Here is a 19,180-nt window from a genome sequence, read left to right as displayed (position 1 = left end):
CCATGGGCTTAATCTTAACTTCTTTGACATTCTTGCTTGTGTGTGAAAGCATTTTGTTTGTAGAGGTGGAAGGAGCGTGTCCAAGGAGAAGTACTGTATGGGTTGACAAAGGGCAGGTCCTGCTTGACCAACCTGATCTTCTATGATCTGGTGACCCGTCTGGTGGACAAGGGAAGGCTGTTGATATGTCTACCTAGACTTCAGCAAAGCCTTTGACACTGTCCCCCATGCTATTCTCCTACAGAAGTTGGCAGCCCGTGGCTGGGTAAGGAACTGGCTGGAGGGCCGGGCTCAGAGAGTGACTTTTCCTTTACTCTTTATACAGTCCAATATTCTCTAGTTTTTTATTTGTGACACATGTCAATGAAATCACTTTCCAGTTTTTGGTTAATTGGATGCTTACCAAACTGTATGAAATATGGTGGCACCTTTCTTCACTTCTTCTTGATACTTAGGACAAGAACAGATTGAGATAATGAAAGATGTGCAAAATGCAAAGGCAGAAGTCTGCTCAGATGGAACCTTCAACATTCCTAGCTTCTCCCTCTGGAAGTGTTCTGATGGCTTTTGAAACAAAACACCAGAGAAGTAACCTGAATAGATAGATACACTCTTTTGTCTCTTAACTGTGTTGGGGTGAACTTCTGGGGAGAGGAAAGAGAAAAGAGAAAACAGGCAGGTTGAAAGCTTGTCTTGAAGATACATGTGTTAACTTACTGCAGCCAGTGGAGTTCAAACCAACTCATTTTATGGGCTAGCTATAGCATACAGTCTGTCTTGAGACTTGAGCCTGAAACATTTATAGGGTGACTCTGTGCTGTGTAAAACCCCGTTATCCCATCTGGAGCACTATTGTCAGAGCAGAGCTGAAGAAACTGATAAGATAAACTCAAGAATCCTTTCAGAACCCTTTCCTTTATTCCCAGTCTCAAAATCAAGTCACGGCAAGAAATAGGAATCAACTACATGTGAGTTTTGGCTTGCTAGCCAGTTTCAAAAGGTGTGATCCTATCTGCTGCTATGAGCATCCTGAGAATGCTGATGTACTCTTACTTGCCAACAAAGCCAATGGAAGCTGAAGGCACCCAGCATCTTGTGTGGTTTGTTTTGCATTCAAATGAGTTATTTTCATCTCAGTCTTTGGCAGCATGAAACCTCACATTTTGTGGCCAAACCTTCCTCTCTGGTGGGTGATCTTCCTATTTGTTTTGCTAATTAGTTTTCTATTATTGCTTTGCTAGGGAAGTCTGTTAGTGTCTAGGCATTCAAAGGATTTTTAACGCATTTAACAATGGAAATGCAGCATTCTAAAACTCCATGAGAAACTATAATGTCTCTGTGAAGCTTTTGAAGGATAATTTCTGAATGCACAACCTGCTGTAGAATTCATGTAGAATAGCAGGTAACCAGTCACTTCCTTGAGTTTTCTTCTGTTGTTTTTCTTTTTGGAGCTCATCTTATTCAATGCAATCTGGGCCAAGCTTTTCAGAACAGATTGACATCCTTCAGCTCTCCAAGCTAAGGGCTGCATTTCTGAAAGGCCTGAACGGCCAATTAGGCAGTGAAGGTGTGATGCAGCCTGACATTCCTCCTGACAGTAACTTTGAGGAAAAAAACTCCTTCTCTATGGAGGTGAAAGAGGGAAGAGTTACTGTGTGCAGACTAATTTTGAACACGTGGTACCAGAGGCCTCATCTGCTCTCCCAGTCTGTACGTATATCCAAGGCTGTCCCATCCTGGTTGTAGAGCCCAGCACTGTTCTTGTTAAACTCCGTGCAGTTGGTGACTGTCCAACCCTCTGATCTGCCAAGATCTCTCTGCAAGAACTCTCCACCCTCAAAGGAGTCAATAGCTCCAGATCATTTATAAGCAGGGAAAACTGGCACTAAAGTGGAGTGCTGGGGAACCCTGCAGGTGAGCAGCCTGAAATAACCGCATTTACTATAACTCTGAGCTGACTCAATCTATGAGCCTGTTGTTCACCCACTGCATTTGACCTTTGTCTAGCTGTACATTGGACATTTTGTTCAGAATGATATTGAGAGAAACAAAACAAAAAGCTGTGCTGAAATGTAAAAAGATTACAACAGCTGGCTTCCCAGGCTCGAATCAAAGCGGGTTGAGGTTCCTACTGCCACACAGGGGAGGGGTGGATGGAGAGATGCGTGGACAGATGGATGCAGATTTGTTACCAATATTTTGCAAGAGCCTGCAGATTGGGATCAATGCAGCTCTTGTGAAACCTGCAGCCTCCAAATCCACGCTTGCCTGTGAACTGCAGGGAGCTTGCCAGGAAAGGAAGTAATTTTAGAGTGTGATTTGGAAAATGATTCAGTTAAAAAATTGCTATTTTTGAAGGGCTACTTTCAACTGGGATTCGGTCCACAGTGCTTTCACAGAAGCACGTGTCTTACTGCAGCAAAGCATGGTGGAGAGGGAGAAAGAGGGTCTGCCTGGAGATGGCAATCCCACACCACCACTGGGAGAACAATCCATGGAAATGCTTCCTCCTCACACTTCAAACTCACCCTGAAAGTGAGATAGAAGGTGAGTGCTTTAGAGGTGGATTGCTAGATAGAGATGAAGGTAACTGTGCTGTGTGGGAGATGCACTGTCCCCAGAGGAGTGAATGGTCCTGTGCATTTGGAAATGGAGCTTCAAGACAGACTACATTTTGAGGCAAAAAAGTCTACTTCTTCCTGTTGTCATAAAAGCCAATGACAGACTGAGGTATTCATCAAGTCATGAAATGGCAAGCAAACACCTTTTTCATGCCATCTGAGGACTCACTGTATGTATTATACAGCTCCTGTGTCTGGCTCCCTCCCCAGTTGCTCCAGCTGGTAGCACCGACATGCAATCTGCTGAGCTGATGCTCAATGCATTATGTTGAGCCTTCACAGAAGTGCAGGATAGGACTAACAAGGCAAGAAAACATTGGTAACCCCTCTGGCTTGCTGGATTTGCTTTCTAGAATGGGAAGATGCAGGTAGAGTTCTGATGATATAAAGAGAGAGGGGTTGCTTAGAGCTGGATACTGCCAGTGTTCACCTGGGCACTAGTGGAAAATTCACTGAAGCTGTTTGGCAGCTCTTTGCAGTTATTTTGCAAATGAGCAGTCATAGCAGTGGAAAGGGTAAACCACACAGCTTCTTATATAAGACGAGCCATTGTCTTAGAGTACTGGAGTATGATTTAGCTTATAATGAGCACTTACCTAGTGAAAATGTATTAATGGAAATACGCAGTGGAGAACATACAGTATTGAAATATAGCTGTGTTATTTGCTTCAGGTATTAAAGACCCTAGGGAAGGAATGAGGTGAAGATAAAAGAATAATGAGACAAAAGATGCCTAACACTGGTGACTTCAAGTTTGGACTCGAAAACTGGTGGCCCAGTGTGCCCACAATCACCTCTGCAGATCTGAATGGTGGGAGACAGGGAGAGAGGACAGAAAGGAAAATGTGGTTTGTTAGTAACATTTCTAAAGACTCTGTCAGCCTTTCAGTCATCTTCTTTTTTTCTTTTTTCATAACCGTGTTATGAAAAAGATGTGTGCTGTAGCAAGCAGGATTCATTCCTGCTAGTGTGGCTTATTATATTCCAATGAAGTGAAATGTATTCCTCCTCTCTTGAGCAGACTATGTTGATTTAATTTGGGTTTTATGATCAAGATCCTAAATTTTATATCTTGCAAATTTTTTAAGTAGCAAGCAGGGATTTAGCTGCATGAAAACCATTAATGTCAATACAGTGAACTCCCCATGCACTTCTTTAAAGAACTATTTTATACACAACAACATGGAATTTCTTTTCCCTGGCATATTCAGAAAAACTGAGCTGATGGCGAGCGCACATTTAATTATTTCTCTTAAAGCAGTAAGCATTTTTAGTAGTCTGATTTTTTCCTGCTGACAAATGACAGTCAATGTATAACGCAGAAATCAAAAGTAACGGAACAGTTTAATCTAGGAAATCACAGATTATTAATTTTATGTGATTTTATGTGATTTTTGTTTAGGGACTCTGTATGCAGTGAGTCAGGGACACACACCATCTCCAGTTACTAGAAAAGGAGGATCATTCACTTCTCTAGCTGAAATTTTCTTGGCTTAGTTCCTTCTTCATGTACAAATAAAAACAATCCAACTACATTTGAGAATGCAAATAGGAAAAAAGAACAGAAAGACATTTTCCCAGCAAAAGATGTTAACATCACCTTAATGGCAGTGTGTAGAGACTTATGTTATAGGCTTCAGCTGAGCAAACAGTGTATAAATAGAGGGGCAGAAAAATGGAAATGACCAAGGAGACGAGTGTCTGAATTTTATCAGTTGAGTATTGAACATTTAGGAGCTGCCAGTGTGGATGCCTGGGTCTCACACACACTGACTGCTTATAGCTGATCTAGACAGTTCAGTTGGGAAGGATGCTCTGATTCTTCTAGTCCAGGTGTGTCTCAGGAATTTGTTATTTGACAGCTGTGGGAATTCTGAATCCCAGGATTGCCTGATCCTGGTGCTACTTCTAAGCTACATCACATGTAAGTAGATGAGGCTGAATTCTTGATGCCTGCTTTTAATATGTAAGTCAGAGGAACAAAGCTCAAAGAATGAAAGATTCTGCTGAAAAGATGATGTTGACCCAAGAGCAAATGAGTGGCATATTACCCACAAATGTACTAAGAACTGATATTTGAAAAACTTCCTATCTATTAAAGCAATCAACTTCCAGTAGGAAGAATGAAAGTGAAAACCTGGACTACCTGTAAGGTGGGCTCTGAAATACATCTTATAAAGTGATGGCAGAAAACTGATTTTAATGAGTAAGATGACCCTAAGCACTATCATATGTTTCAAGGTGGCTGAAACACAGACCTCAGTCATCCTAAACAATACAGAAACAGGTGTCCCATTATCAGTCCTGCAAATAAAAGTGGAAATTTTCTCATCCAGGATGAATTCACCACATGTTCATTAGCTTCTATTCTATTTTACAATCCTATGCTTAGCAAGATATCTCAATGCTCTTTCATGGCCGTACTTTATAGAAATATACTACATATCAAATACAGTTTGCTGTCCAAGATAGACTACTTATTCTTACATCACCATTACATGACAGAACGTTGTGTCCTCTAAACTGTTGCTAAAAGAATTTTAGAAAGCAAATCCCAGAAATAGGAAAATGATTCAAGAAGCATGCTTCCTGCCAATCAGCTAGATGACAAGCTTAAATGGATAAGCACTTGCAAACATGGTCTCATGTAGAAAAGTGTTCTTCCAAAAATGGCAGACACTGTGGAATACATTTGCTAATCCTAGGTACTATACCCTGATTTGCAGGAATGCCACCTCTTGCACTTCCTCCTATAGTTTAATCCTAACAGGATCACACAAATTTGGTGGCGAAGCCTGTGCCATAGGCCGGGTCTTTTCTGACACAGTGTAATTGCCTGAAATCACTGACGCTCCATGGAAAGACTGGTCAGGTCTCCGCAGGTGTACTCCATATTCAGCACAATAAATGTTCATTTTTGGAAGTCAGCTGTTGTAGCTTGGCTGGAGAATGGATTTAGGGAGAGAGGCTCAACACAATTTTGCTAGAAGAGTAGAAAACCAAAGCAAAAAAAGAAATACGTCTCTTCTATTTTACAAAGGTCCCTCAAGGTCTCTGCTATTCAGAACCCAGCAGGAATTTTCCAGCTGAGGAGAAAGAAAAGAAATGTTTACTAAAAGACAGATTGTGAGCATCAAGCTGTCTGTTCTTTAATTGATCTTTTACACTGAGCACATTCAAAAGATCTATACTTATGGCTAGGCTGTTATTTGGAAAGCCGACATAATAAATTCTACAGAGAAAGGCTTTGTATTAAACCTGCAGCCTGGGGATCTTTTAAAACACAGCAAAACCTTGAATGTTCATTTCAACACAGACGGTTCTTTGTACGTCTAAAGAAATGATTTGTGCTTCAGACTCACTGGGTTTTTTTCCTTCTTGATTAAGAAGCACAAGAAATAACACAAAGGGGAGTAATGGATATTAGAGAGCTTTTTGTTAAGCACCATGCTTTGGCACTGGGGGATACTCCAGTCACAATTCTCAGCATCAGCTCATCCTACATTTTTGCAGTCTTGATTCTACTCCTTCTTACATCAGATGTGCTACACATCTTGAGTAACCTCAAAACTTCACCTGAATATTTTCAGCTGGAGTAATGATCTAAGACAGCCTAGATCTGACACCTTTAAACTTGGAAGTTTGAAATCTAAGTGCAGATGCGCTCAAGAAGGGAAGTTGTTAAGTTCAGTCCATGGGGCTGGACCCAGCTCAATGAAACACCCACTGAGCAGTCCAGAAATACAGACATAACTGTCAAATGCACTGTTGGTTTGCTGAACAATGATATTGCCATTTTTAGGACAGGCACTTTTGTTCTTAGTCACGATGACCTTTAGTTTCGCTGCCAAGTGTTCCTTTTTGTGCTCTTTTCTCATCCTCTTCAGTCAATATCACCTTGATGAGATGACTAGTAATTAAATGATTAAGTTCTGCTTGGAAAAAGTTTGATGCTTTTTGTATTTGCTGAAACTTTGGGATTGCTACTGCTAAAAGATGTAGTCGCAAAAAACGGATTTGATGTTTGCTGGTATGGCTCCTATCTGGCACCATTAACCTGGGTCCAGATCTCCTGGGTTCCTGTTAGTAGTCATCCACAAACTTGTTTCCCTCAATGGAGAAGCAAAGCTATGCTTTGCTAAAAATGCTGAGACTAACAGCTCTGTGGTGCTTCGTTCCCTCTTCCATCTGTTCCACCACTTCTCTGAGACTTGAATCCTCTGCAATGCCAGCAGAAATGTAATAGCTGTAACCTATCTCTCTGATATTAAATTCAACGGTGCTAGTGGATTATGGCCTTCAGCACTGTCGATATTATTAAGAACAACACTGTTATAATGGAAACTCAGTACATCATCAACTTTTACATCAATTGTTAAAGGATTTTTCTCTTAGCAGCACAAGAGGAAGCAAATATGAAAACATCTGAGATATAAAACTCACCAAGTAATGATTGACAGTTGTTGTTTTCCCTTTACTCTCAAAGGAAACCAAGGAATTAGAGAAGACATCGGTAGAAGAGAAAGGGGGTACCTGGTGCCATAGGTCCTTGGTAACAAATGTTGCCTGTCTGTATCAACAGAGTGCACTAGCAGTTCAGCTGTTTCTCAGAGGGAAACAGATTGCTTTCACTGCAGAGTTGATGCAACTTCTGGGGATCATCCAGCTTTGAGCAGCACTTCTGCTTCCCAGTGCCTCGGTTAAGCACACATGCCCTGCTGGATTGGATGATCCATCTTTGTGTCATTCACAGCATGGTGTGTGGGCGCACATATTGAGCTTGAGCAGCTCAGGACTTCTCTGCAACAACTCCTACAACAGGAGCATCATTTTCATACTCAAAAGTTTTTGGTGCTGCAGACCCTTACTAACAAAGAAGACTCTGAGTCAGGTGAGTTGAAGGCAGGTAAAATTCAAACCATCTTGCTTGTATCAAATGAAGCAGTGACTGATGGTACAAGGGGAAGAGAAAAAACTTATCTCAAGTCACTAACATGACAGTGTGCTCAGGATGTCCCCCAATTTAAGAGTGGACAGAAGGTTGTACAGCTAAAAACCCTGAAGTTCAGCAGCTCAGAATGTGGCTCAACAGCAATACTCCATAGTAATATTAATATATATATATATATATATTTATGTATTTAGTGAGAATTTACTGCTGCTTTTAGCAGTCTTCCAGACATAAGCTTTCAGATAAATGTAAGTGCATTTACTGTGCTTGCAGCATGAAGTGCACTCTGATGGAGCATTTTCTGCAGCTTTAAGCTTTGCCTTGGTTTAAATAATTGAGAAGGTAATAGTGAATGATTAAAATTAGTAGAAAATGGTGTTTACTGAAAACATTAGAACTAGCTTTCTATGGGTAGCACTTCTATGCCTCTGAGCCTTTTGCTTGTGTGTGGAAACAACCATCTCATTGCTCTCACCTGCCATCAGTAGCACAGGAATGCTTTACTTGTCTGAGCTCTTGCACTGAAATACTCCTTCATCCTTTCCTTGTTCCAGCCCAGACTGAAAAGGTACTCTTGTGTGTATGAAAAGCGTGAAAGCTACAGGTCAAACTGTGCCAGTTTTCCCTGTGAACTGAAAATTACTAGAGGAGAATTAGCCCCAAAAGTTCTAGCAGACATTGATGTCCTGCTTTTTGCCATCCAGAAATCTGGCTAATTCATTCCTCTCATCAGAAATTACACCTTTGGCTCAAATGTTTTTAAAGGCTTTTTTTTCTTTTTGCTTTTGAGTGGTGTGAGATACTTGTGAACAAGTAACTCAGAGTAGGTGAAAAACTGAGAAATGCTCCTTCAGATGCATCCCATTACACTGCAGGAGACTTGTTTTTCTAAGATGCACAGTACCCTGGCATATGGTATTGAGCAGCCTGGTGCTCACTATCAATAGTAGTTCAGTATGAGGCTGATAGGGCACAGAAGCAGGCCTGGGTCTGGTTGTCTGGAATCTGTAATATCCTCCCCCTTCACCCTTCTGATATGAAATAGAGAAGTGAGCCTGTATTTTAAAAACAACCATGGTGAGCTCTGAATCATCGTGGACACAGAAGCTATTTGCTCAACAACTTCTTTCCAAATCTGTGGAAAATATTACTGCTGTTTGATCAGGGAAAAACACTGCTCCCAAAAGAGAAGAGTAGATAAATCTCTTCATTTCAGGAGTAATACTGGCTTCTTGCCAGCCTTCATCCCCATACCTTTAGTCCCACATGATACTCCAAATACATGTTTCAATTGAGTTCTTTTTCAGGCGTATAAATTACAGCAGTTTTAATCAGCGCTCTATATATTTTTGTTACTATGAATGAGCTCTGGAGACATTATTTATGAGGAATCAAGTGAGATTTTATGTGGGGAACCTTAAAAGGTTTCTTATTACTTAATTAACTAAGAGCAACTCCACCAAAATCAGTGAATTTATGTAACAGTAAGCAGGATCAGGGCTTTCTTTTGTCTTTACTTAGCACGTCTGATTTGGACAGTGTTTACTCAACCTAATACTTAACACAAGACTGAGCGTCTATTGCTCCAAATCCTAAAATACTGTCTTTTTAATGCTAGACAGCAAACCTGTGATTTGTCGGATGCTCAAACTGACATTGGAGAGGAAAAAAAAGATGCTGAAAAAATTCAAGAGAAAGAAAGCCAGCAGACAACCTGAGGAAACAGATTGGCCAACTGGTCTCAGGATACACAATGAGCTGCAGAAGTTCAGAACTAAAATGGAAAACTGTTAAACAAACAACATCTGTGGGCAGATAGATGTCCATCCCAATTATTTTTTTCATGTTTTCAGTGGGATCCATTTTGCTACTCTTCATCACTTCTCTAGAGGGAGGTGACAGGGTATTTTATAAGGAGATATTTCTGTTTATTCTCTGGTCGACAGCAGAAGATTGTAGGAACTTCCTATACTTGGACCATCTGTATCTCAGTGGAGCATGCTGTGTGCCTGCTCACAGACTGAAAGGTAACTGGGGAATAGGAGGGATGGCAGACAAATGAACAAACTCTTGGGAAGGCAGCTCAATATTTTCACCATGTGACAGGATGTTTAACACAGGGTTCAGCAAGAACAGGGTCTCCAGGTTGCTGCTGTTAAAAACTGAGTGCCTGATTGCTGCGTCAAGGGGTTTGTGTGAACCGTGGAGGAGGGATCTTCTTTACAATGAACACTTGGGGGCTGCATTAGTGCCCTCTTTTGTGTTTGTGTTGCAGAGCACTGTGACAGAAGAAATGAGAACTTTCACAGGAAAACTCTCTGAAATTTAAACATAGGGATCAAGTGCTTCTTCCGATCTCTTATTCTCCTAGGTACCAGAAGCAATGTAAAACAGAGGGGTATAAGACAACTCTTGCTGGTTTTCTCAGGAGCTCAACCTGCTGGGCTTTGTAAATCTCGGCTTAAGCCAAATGTTCTCAATATAGTGCAAAAATGGGGTGGCAGTGTGCGTAGTGCAGCAGTGCAGAGGAGCTCTGAGGAATCTGTGTCCAGACCAGCACCAGGAGACTAGCCCCACTTAATTGCTCCCTGCACACATCATTTTGAACCAGCATAGCTACATATCCTCTGGGCCTGAGCCTGTAGCACCTTGCAGCACTGCCTTGTGCAGGATGGCTTCAGTAGGTTGGCTTGGGGCTGGGGACAGCAGGAAGACAGACTGGGGAAACCTCTGCAACACTCTGGTAGGAACTCTTCTTTCCTCCTCTTTGGATATGCCACGTTCATAGAGCACGCTGGCTTTTTGTCCCACAGCAAGGCAATAGCTGTGTACCTCAGTGGAGAAAGTGCTGCCACAGGAGCTGGATATTAATAATGTTGCTGAAATGAAGGATGGAAAAGTTCTTCAAAACTTTTCCCTCTGTCTATAGGATGAAAGATGTGACTGCTTTGTTTTCCATTGCTTATTTGTCTTATAGGGAATCTATAGTCCTTTTTTTTTTTTTTTTTTCCTTTCTTCTGCTCCAGCTGAATATCTTTCTGAGCATACCCTTGAGAAAAGGGTCTGTGTGCAAGTTGCAAATTCAATCGGTTTCAGCGAGAGACCTTTCTTCCAATCAGAGAAGAAGTAAAAATGAAAATATTAATAATCAAAGACATTAAAACTGTAATATTTAATTGAAATAAAGCCATGCCTGCACTGACAGTGAGGGTCATCTGCAACATTCCATCCAGTCTGACCCCCGTGACCATCTGCCTCCAGCTCCCTGCAGATACCTGACTTCATCTGGGAGTGCAATGTGATGCCACAGCCTGAAACTGCTTCTGCGTTTGCAAATTGTAGTTGCTTTTGGCATAACTTTTTTACAATTTCTGCTTCTATTTTGATGAATTTGGGACCTCCCCCCATCTCTTTCTTAATTTTTTGGGGGAGAGGTTTGGTTGCCATTCTTTATTTTACTAGGCTGATGCCTTTTGGCATGGCTCTCTTCAGGCTGATAGGAAATGGGTCATATAAACCATTTATTCCCAGTTAATGTGCTGCACATTATTAAGACCAGCTATGTGTCAGCCTCAGGCAATAATAGTTCCTTCTTGCCCTTGGGACATTTTGTCGAGTGACTGACTAAAAAGTGGTCTTCATGAAAATCTCTTCAGCTGGCCAAGCACAGTCCAATTTTTGCAGCTTTCTTTGAAAGATAAAGCTGTCAATTCCCTGAGAAGACTTGAATACCCGTTTTTACCCTTCTCCTAGCACTGCTGCTGTACTCTATGTAAAATTAGAAGCAGTTCCACAAGCAGTCAGAGGGCGAGCATTATTTCATGGATTCAAAACCAGAAACAAGCTGCTTGTTTTACAATGGTGCCATTTCCTAAAAACTAAAACACAGGATTGTTGCTGCATCAAGCTACTGCAGTGATAGGGCTTGATCTTTCTTCAATATCTCTCATTACAACAAAAGAGGCATGATTGAAAAAAACTGTGACTATGTCAAATTTGCTCGTTTCATTTAAAAGAACAGTTCAAGGAAGGTAAGTGTTTTCTAGATGATTTACCCAAAAAAGTGTTATTCCAAGAGGCAGACCACTGGCTGATGAGCAGTCATAGGAACAAGGAGGTATTTGGGACAGGAAAAGGTATGGAAGTGGAAGAAAGGTGTTAACTTCAAAACTAGGATGAGAATGAAGGGTGTAATAGACTGCTTAAAACTGTTAGGTGGCTGTTATAAGACACTACTTTGCTGCCAAGTGAGTTGTGGATGAGATATGAAGATTATTCATTAGATGCATCATATTGGGAAGGAACATAAAGGATTAGAAATGCTACTTGCACCATAAAGCTTTCACTAAGCAGGTGAAGCGTAACGCTTTTGTTTTTATTTTGCTGTCTTACATGCCAGATATAAAGGGCTCTTAAATCCTGTGCATTTGCTTCTGTGTCACTGCTGACTGAGCATAGGGCAGATTGACAACTATCAGAGGTTTACAGAAAACTCAGGCTTTATTCCCTCAGGAATTCTCAAAATAAGTGCAAATAAAATGTACTCCTGTTGTTTAGCCATCCAGGAGAGCTCTGTTTTACTTTCTACTCTCTTGTATCTAACCTAGGTCTACCTAGATCAGCACAGAGTCATGAAACACTGCTCCAAAGAGAGTCTTACTCCAGAAGGGCATGTACACTGCACACCCCAACTGCACCGAGTCTCACATTTACATCATCCCACTCCTTTTACTGCATCTCTCAGCTGTGCTTTGGGAGAAGCGCTGCTGCAACCTCTTGCGGCAGCTGCTGGTCCAGCATTGCTGATTGCTGAGGTGAGGGAAAAAGAGGATGAAGTTTCTTTATCAATAGGCAAATGGTAAAGTCTGACATAGGAATGCCATGCACTTTGATTCTGTTTCATATTTATGACTCTGACAGCTCCTTAACTGCCTGCGGAAGTAGCTTTAAAAATAAATCCTTGTGCATTTTAGTTAGCAGAACACCAAGCGCTGCTATTTTTACAACATTCAGAACGAGGTAGCTGGTGAGGAATGTAATAAATAGGCTCAAATCCTTCCTGTAAGCAATATTTAAATCTCAGAAAAGCAGTTTTACCCTCAAAGCTCAGGGCAGCCAAAAGCATTCTACATTCAGATCTCCTTGACAGGCAATATTGCAGTGCTGTGCCCTGCACTGTTCTGAGCCAGGCTGTTGAGTTATGAGATTCACATACACTGGGTGAGACAGCAAGCTTGATTTGCTAACTACTGTCTTTCCTTATTTTCCCCTTCCTCTTTTCTTGTTTTTCTTAACTCTTTCTCTTTGGTGGCTTACCAGTATATTGATCTCAATTTCCAAGCTGAATTTAACAAAGAGAAGGACATTTAACAATTTAACAAACAGAAGGGTGATGAGACACTGGAACAGGTTGCCCAGAGAGGCTGTGAATGCCCCCTCCCTGGAGGCGTTCAAGGCCAGGCTGGATGGGGTTGTGAGCAGCCTGGTTTAGTGGGAGGTGTGCCTGCCTGTAGCAGGGGGTTGGAACCACATCATCTGAAAGGACCCTTCCAACCCAAACCATTCTATGATTCTGCTATGTGATTTTAAATACCCAACTGATACAGATAATTTTAAATAAAGCAGAAAATGGTTTTGGCAATTCCTAATTATATTAACTTGTGCTGCATCTGCACTCTACGGCTAAGTGAGTTTCTTAGACCCAATTTCTCCAGGTTATCTGATTCTATTTCTATCAGCATATTCTGATTCTCTGTCACATACCAGAGCAAACTGTTCATTAGCGGTGATTTTTTACTTTTACTTTTCTGAGGAGCTGTATTATTGCATAAGTAGAAATTAATGTTTCTAAGCTTGGCTGTAAGGAATTTCTGCACAACCTTTTTACAGCCCCAAAATTCTGTTAATGTTTACTCTTCAAGTAGTTTTTCTCAAATATCTGGTTTCATGCTTCACATTGTCTCATGTACCTTAAATAATATATTGTCATGAAGCCCTTCACTGGACACATAAAGAGGAGGTCTTCCACGTCATGTCCAAGAGAAAACAAAGCCCAGGTGAAGACAAACCAGTCCTGAAAGTACAAGTGAGATTGTTAGGCTGTAGTTAATGTTTCACTAACAAAACTTCATGCAGGTAGATACTGATAGAACAAGAGGGAATAGATTTAAAATGAAAGAGGGAGATTTAGGTTAGATGTTAGGAAGAAATTCTTCACTTGGAGGGCAGTGAGGCACTGGCACTGCTGCCCAGAGTTGTGGGTGCCCCATCCCTGGAGATGCTCAAGACCAAACTTGATGGGTTCCTGGGCAGCCTGACCTAGTGGTTGACAACCCTGCCCATGGCAGGGGGTTTGGAGCTAGATGATCTTTGAGGTCTTTTCTAACCCAAAGCAATTGATGATGCTATGATTCTATGGCATGAAAACCAAACAAGTGCTTCACTTAGGCCCCCAAACAAATCTGTAAGCATTATTAACAAGAACATGAAGAAAGAAAAGATTGTTGATAGTGATGGTCATGTTTGGCACTTTTCTCCTTCCAAAAATGCTTTATAAATACTAATGGTTAACAAAAATGCAGTGTATTTCATGTCCCGTGGACCTCATCCAGTGCAGATTTTAAGCTCTGCAGCTTCTGTGTTAGCTTGCTGAAGAATTATAATCATGAATGCACTGTTGCTTTAGTGGGGAGAATAGTAGCCTGAATTTACACCCCAACAGAGTAGGGTGCTTAATCAGCAGTGAGTACTTCTGCTTAATGGAGATGCACTTGTTCCTTTTTATTGGGCATCAAGTAATCTTCATCGTCTGATTCCAAGTGAGCTGCCAGACCAGAGCTGCTCTGCACAGTCCTGACTGTGAGGTGGCAGAGGGCTGTGAAGTGAGGACAATTGCCACTGCACTTTGCTTGTCTCATTTTTCAGAAGCAATCTCAGGAGGGCTGTCCCTCCCTGCTTATCCAGAGGACCCAGCTAAAGCCCAAGCACTATTGCAAATTGCGACACAAGGACGAGGGGGAGAGTGACAGTCTCTGCAGTGGTGACTATGTCACTGTCTACAGAAGGGTTATATGCAGTTCCAGTTGTGAAAAGTAAATGTAACAAAAAATAATGAATGTAACAATCTATTAAAAAATAATCAGCCATTGCTGTTCCCTGCAGTGGAACCCAACATGCTCAGCTGAAAGCAGAGTAAGTGTCAGTTTTAGTTCCTGTCTCCATCTTTCATGCTCACCACATAGCATGTTTTTTAATATGAAAAATGGTGGACAGTCTTTCTTTTGTGATGGAGAAAACGTGAAGCTCACAGGATTCAAAATACCCCAAGCAGCTCCATCATTATTAAGCATCAGAGACTATTGTATTTTTCATTTTGATCACTGGACTCTGTCTTTTAATCTCTGGCTTTTCTCTTTTGACCATTCTCAGAGATTTGAAATAAGATGGATGCAGCTATAAGTGACAGCATCAATTTCCTTTGCGTTGATAAGCAAAACCAACCTTTCTTTTTAGCAGTAAGAAAACAACTCTTCCATTTGCATGTTATTGGCCTGTCTTTTATGAAACGCTTCGCCATTCATAGCTCAGGCAATCTGCTATAAATACAACCATGCAGCAGTACATTTTACAAACAGCTTGTCAGGACAGAAATAAAAAGCCCCTAGTGTTAGAGAGGAAAATAATGTGGCACTGAGTAACCATTTACATTCCTGCAAACCAACTGTGGAATAGATGCAGAAGGGCTGCAAGCTTCCCCGTGTGCTCCCTGCCAACACAGAATCATAGAAACACAGGTCATCTCGAGCCAGAAGGAGGAGCCCACAGGAATCACTCAGTCCAGTTCCTGCCTCCACACAGCACCACCCCGAATCCAATCCCTATGTCTAAGAACTGATTTTAAGAAAGGTATTATCTCTTTATGGTGTTGTTGGACACTCACATCATGGGCATAGTTTTGCTCCTGGGTTCTTGTATCCACACGTGACCCTAATTTCTTCTCATCTTCAATTCTTTCTTCCAGTAATTTTGGCACCCCTTGATCTTTTTCATGCTAATTGCTGCTCTCTCTCTCCCTCTCTTTCTCTCCAGCCCTCATTAATGTGCATTTGTACACTGTGGCATAGGAATGTATCTCTTATTATCTGTATCTCTACACATATTAAGTAGAGAGAGTATAACAGATCTCAGATTGTGAGAAAATAATTCTATGTATGACACTAATTATCTGTGAGTTCATGTACAATACTGGTAATCTCTGTGCAAAAACATAAGCTTTGAATGTCTTTGAAGTGAAAAGCTGCTTCCTCACACGTGATATTCCAAGTTCTGCTGCCATTTGGCATACTAGTAGTAGCATAATAAAAATAAAAGCTGTACAGATCTGAATGCTCCATGGTAAGGAAGAGCTTCCAATGAGAGACAAGCAAGGACACTGCTCCTCAGCATTGGGAGAAGACTGGCATAAAATGAAATAAATGGCAGTGTATAGGGGAATGTTTATTTGTTAGTCCTTCTACAGCAGTGTCATGAGGCATGCTGTAAGATTACTGGGTTTAAAATGAAATTAATAGATTACTTAATATTGTTTTTAATTTGGTTGCAGAACTCATTGCTACCAGCTGCTGGAGGCCAATCATTTAAATGGCTTCCAGAGAAAATCAACTCACTTAGGGAAGGGAAGCCTGCCAGGGCCCATTAACACAACAAGGTATTTAAAAACAGAAATGCTCAAGAGTCATAGAGCTGGTGTCTTGGTGGAAATATTGCTGTACATAGAGTCAAAGAATCATTAAGGTTGGAAAAGACCACTAAATCATTACGTCCACCTGCCATCCCATCCCCATCATGCCCACTGACCACATCCCTCAGTGCTACATCTCCATGGCTCTTGAATACCTCTGGGGACAGTGACTGCATCATGTCCCCAGGCAGCTGTGTCACTGCCTCACCACTCTTTCTGAGAAGAAATGTTTCCTAACATCCACCCTGAACCTCCCCTGGGATAACTTAAGACCATTACCGCTTCTCCTGACTCTTATACCGTTCCGTATTGTACTTGTCACCAACTGCTGTCAGAGGGACCCTTAGCCTGAATCAACTGCAGCAATTACTGTGTGTGAAGTGCTCAGCTGGAGTTAACATGAAGCACTACATGCACAGGACATGCACAGAGCAGCAGTGTGTGTTCCAAGAACGTGGAAATGGATCTAAAGGAGCCCAGGTACCTGTTCATATCTGCATATCTGCAAAAGGGAGTTCTAAAGTCTGTGAAAATCTGTGAAAAGCAAACGCAGGACAGTAATGTTGCAAGAAAGTTTTCAAAGCCTCATTGACTCCTCTGTGTTTTAGAATCCAGCATCCTTTCTGAAAGGCAGGTTGTCTTGATGGGAATTTCCTCAGTGAAGCCTCTCGCAGTTAAACCTTACATTGTTAACAGAATAAGGTATGATAAATGTTCAATGGAAAAGAGTCATTTTCTTGGCTTTATACTCCTGTGAGACATCCTTAAGTAACTGGAAGCGATCGGCACCTGAATATAACTGATGTCAAATGTTGTCATTATTAGTCCTTGGAGGAACATGGTATGGACTAATGCCAGCTATGAGAGCACATTGCTGGCTTGTGTTGAACTATCCATCCACCAGTGTTTCTAGGCTTGTAACTCCCTGGAATCTTTTCTGGATGTGAGTTTTTAGACATAAAAATACAGACTGTTCCAAACCAGCATGCTTTTCTCTCTAGCTGGTAGGACTATTTATCATAACTTGGCAGTGTCTGTGCTCATTTTAAGAACAGGAATCTACAGCCAGTAAGGTTTCAGATAGATGTGAAAAACATCTCCGCTCAAAATTACTTCAATAGAGCCCTCCTGACGCTGTTGAATGTGGTGCTGAGCTTCTAAAAGAGCAATGCCCATAATTTGTACCTGGATTGAACTTTCAACTGACTGTCACACAGCAGAACTGGCTCTTGGATATTTGCTTTAGACATGGACCCAGTACTAAGTATGTACTAATGTTGGCTAATGAATCAAAAACATCAAAACATGCACTGCTTTAGAAAGACAGTCCTGTCATGAAACACTAAGACTTGATTTTGGCAGGGCAACATGCTCAGCATGTCTGTATTGCACAGTTAAATGAGGGCAGTTTTCCCATTCAAAGGCAACGTCCCTCAGAATGATACTAGGAAAGATACTGAAGCAAGTGATGACATCCTTTAAGGTAGCTGTTGTAAATGCAATCACTAGATATATGAATGTATCATTTCCCAACAACATTATTCACTAGAACAAGGTCAAATGAGAAAACACTAACGGTGCTTTCTGTTTAACTGTGGAACATTTATAACAAGTCACTGATGTACAGCAGTTACCCCAGGGTTGCAGTATTGTCACGAAGAATGTGGCTATAGTGCCAATGTGCACTTTGAAGACTGCTAAATATTTCCTCCCTTTCACTTCCTCCTTTTTCTAAGTCTTGCACTTGCTTTCACATCCAGAGAAGGACTATAGTGAACTGCTTGTTTTTGTTCCTGCCTGCAGTCCAATTGGTTCCTTCCCCAGCACAGGCAGCCCCTTCCAGTGCTTGCAGAACACACAGGAAGGAAATGTCTCCTCCCTCTGTATGGAAAGGTAGTATCATTCTAAAAGAAAACCGTGACAGATGTTCAATGCTGGATGAGAATACTCCCTAGAATTTCTTGAAAACCCTTAGAGAAAGTATGAGATGATACTAGATGAGCTGTAAAGAAACACACAGAGAGAAGCAACAGGAATGCTTTTGTCATCACATCAAATTTGTTGGTAAAAGCAACTACCAAAGATTAAATCCAAAGAATTCCTTGTCTTTTAAGAAAATATGTCCACCACATGTCTCTTGTATTAAAAATAAAAAATGGAAAAGAAAGCAGCTTTCAGAAGCTCCATTGCACTAATGGGTAAAGAAACAGGCAGGTAAGCAAGATTCCTTTTCAGAAATGGAGAACTGCTTCCTTGTAGACATAAGAAGAGAGACTGGAATGAAGACTGCAATTTTTAATTGCTCTTTTTTGTGAAGCAGACTTTGATGTGTGTTCAGCCTGCATCACTGTTAAAAGATTTTTGTGCTGGTGTGGAAAGTTTTAAGCGCTAAGAGAAAAGCAGTAACGTTGGGTTTGCAAAGGTGCTTGTTTGGTTCTTGTATTAGCTTTGAAGACACGTGTTCACATTTCTTCTTAATTACATAAAACCTACCCATGTGACAATTTTCATTATCCATTGTTAGCTGAGATGTCAATTAATTATTTCATGCCTGGATTAATGTTCTCCTCCCTTCTTTTTATCAGCCCACTTTGCTTCAAACTAGAACCATTTCATATGGTAAGGGACTAAAATAATCCCTGAGTGTGAAGATCCTTAATGATTTGGTTGTGTGGCATGAAACGGAAAAAAAGCAGAACATTTTCTTGAGAAAATATTTTTCACAGAAAAAAATTTAAAAAAGTGATATGACGAAAGCCAGGCGTTTGGGGGAAAACATTCCTTGCAGCTGAAGCTTTCAGCAGAGTGTGAAAACATCCATCTCCTTGGGTAGCCCAACTCTCCTGCTCGTGTGCAGAAAGGTTTGCA

General features: G+C 41.2%; 2 long non-coding RNA genes across 3 annotated transcripts in view; one reads left to right on the top strand and one right to left on the bottom strand.

The window, feature by feature from the left end:
* LOC107310866 (uncharacterized) overlaps positions 1–19,180 on the top strand; it is a 41,659-nt gene that overhangs the window by 1,474 nt on the left and 21,005 nt on the right. The gene's annotated exons all lie outside the window — the stretch shown is intronic.
* Positions 13,355–19,180, bottom strand: part of LOC107310865 (uncharacterized) — a 32,418-nt gene continuing 26,592 nt past the window's right edge. The window contains exon 9 of one of the 2 annotated variants that reach the window (XR_014944452.1): positions 13,355–13,645. This is a non-coding gene — a long non-coding RNA (uncharacterized LOC107310865). The remainder of the gene's footprint in view (positions 13,646–19,180) is intronic. The other variant, XR_014944451.1, reaches the window with a different exon arrangement.

The sequence above is a fragment of the Coturnix japonica genome, chromosome 3 (genome assembly GCF_054131305.1).
Source record: "Coturnix japonica strain WE chromosome 3, WE-NBRP24, whole genome shotgun sequence".
NCBI lineage: Eukaryota > Metazoa > Chordata > Aves > Galliformes > Phasianidae > Coturnix > Coturnix japonica.
The sequence above is the reverse complement of the archived record's forward strand: the minus strand, read 5'-3'. Positions and strand labels throughout refer to the sequence as shown.